Source organism: Varanus komodoensis, unplaced genomic scaffold (genome assembly GCF_004798865.1).
Source record: "Varanus komodoensis strain SLA01 unplaced genomic scaffold, ASM479886v1 scaffold3, whole genome shotgun sequence".
NCBI lineage: Eukaryota > Metazoa > Chordata > Lepidosauria > Squamata > Varanidae > Varanus > Varanus komodoensis.
This window is the reverse complement of record NW_025335761.1, coordinates 17,521,643-17,524,070: the sequence shown is the minus strand read 5'-3', so window position 1 is coordinate 17,524,070 and position 2,428 is coordinate 17,521,643.

Below are 2,428 nucleotides of genomic sequence, written 5' to 3'. Positions count from 1 at the left end.
TTTTCCTCGCCTTGCCAGGAACTGACGTTGGGCCCCTTTGTGTGCCAGGTGTGTGCTCTGCCCCTGAGCAGGGCCCTTCCTTGTGTGCCCTTATCTGTACTGTTCTGTGGATTCTGCCTCTTTCATTTTCCGGGGAGCAGAAGAGGCAAGGCCAAACCAGTGGACTCACCTGAATGAGCATCCCATCAGCTGCCAAGGACTAGTCAGATGCTCAGGGGAAGCTCACCTGACAATTTGTTAGCCTTCATAGACTTCTGGGGCTAAGAAAGCCACATAGAGCCTGATGTCTAAAATCCACTGCTTGTGGACAATAGACAAGTGAGCAGAGGCGACATCAATGCTGTGCACCACTTTAAAGCACAGGTAATTTGTTTGATCTGATTGATTGGTGTTGCTCTGGTTCTTGGGTGTACATATGGTAGGATACCGGAAGGCTTCTTTAATTAGCTCAATGTATGATTCATGCATTGTATAAGGGCAGGTCAAAGGATCAAAATGGTACCTTGACCTCAGCATCCCTGCAGCCAGTCAACCTTAGCTGATTTATCAATATTATTCTTATAGCTGGCAATTCATGCAATTCGGGTGTGTTAGCCTTATTTTGTGGCATCACTGGGTTCTCTCATTCCAGCTGGAAGAGTCTCGGGAAGCTCATCAGCCTCATCTTATAGGCTCTGCCAGTTCCTGATGAGCCCTAAAAGGGCATCCTGGAAGAAGTGGCTTAGTCTTGCAAGGGGAACTGTGATGTTCCAGCCAGCCTGTCTACTTTGTTTTGGAGAGGGGCAGGGTAAAAAAAAAAAAAAAAAAGCCAATTTTTGATGCAAAAATAAAAATTGATGAATATCCAGATGGGTCTTAAAAATAATGAGGTGGAATGCAATCTCTTTTCATCCAGCCCTACCTCCTTAACCTGTTTAAACTCAGTGGTCCATTGCAGCAGGGAAGAGCAGAAGTTAGATCTCCAGAAGTTTGGGCTTCAAGTCCCAGATGCCCCTGCCAGCATGGCCAGTAGTCAGCAATGCTGGGAGCTGAAGTCCAAAATCTTCTTCCTTCTCACCCTGCATTACAGCTTCCCATGATGAGACTGTTGATCATAGATAAGCATTTTGTACGTGAGGCTCAGTATGAGCTTGCACCCAAAATGGCTTATTTTATGAAACACTGGAGGGTTCCACAATGTGATGCATTACACACTGGCAGTAGATTTGGAATATTAAATGGCCATGGTAGCCTAGTGCAGAATAAGCAACAGGGACAGATCTGAAAGGTTCTGCTGCTGGTCCTTATTATGCTTGCCTTTATACTTTATTCCAAATGCAGCTCTGCCCTTCTGCTGGGTTCCTTCCAAAAGATGGATGCAATTAATCCCACTTCCATTTCTCCAGTTATGAACCTTAACCAAAAGGATACACATTGAGTGATCATGCACATCTGTTCTCTTTCATTACGCTCATCACTGTGTGCCTTTCGATTTTTTACTCTGCTAGTGTGTAGCACCACCTAGTAAACTGAACCTTCGTGTTCTTAAAAACAAACTGAGGTTACAAGCACTGGAGTTGCTGGATTCTAAGGGGAAGACAATGTTTTGGAAGGCTGTTTCCTGGTGAGAGTCAGCAGGATTAGTAGACCCAAGTTACTCTTAGCAATGTTCTTTGTAAAAGTGAAGGAAGACAATGGCCCAAGCTGCGTTGTGATAGCTGAATGGAGGCATAGATTTGCCTCCCTTTGGAAACGGGAGAAGAGTTCTCCTGTTCTACATGAGAACAAGTACACAGAATTGGTTGAGCAGTTCATTGTTACTGCACCAGTATCCTTTGCACGGTATCTCTTGCTGCTGATTCATTCTTCCTGAGACATTTTTGTCGCTATAGGGAACCCTCAAAAGAAATAGTTCTTGGTTACTGCTGCCTTCTCCCAAATGTTCTGTTGGCTCTGTTGCTTCCAGACAGAGGGCCCCTGGTGCTAGCAATGGGAAGGCACTGTGCAACTGTTTCATCTCTTTCTCCTTATTGGACTTTCTGCATAGCAGGAAAAGATGGAAAAAGCAGCAAGAAAACATGGGGGTGCCAGGAGTGGAAGACTTTGTCATCTGGCCTCATGTACACTTCCATGAATGAGGCCAAATCATTTTGCCCTCCAAACCTCTTCTGGAAGTACCCCAATTGATTAAGTTAGCATCCTGTAAATGCATGATTCCCCCCCGCCCCGCCACCCATTCCACTGGTGCAATAAATGGATCGATTTTGCTTTAAGTGAAATTTGGTGCCAACTAGAAATGTCATCAATTGCTCCAAAAGTTATTTTGGGCACCATCCTCTTACACCCAGGTAACTGAAGCTGTGAGCCACGCAGGGAGCCCATATCTTCCACAGATATGTGGAAGTGGCCCTTCTACACGTCAAAACACCAGGTTGGAGATAGGGCAACA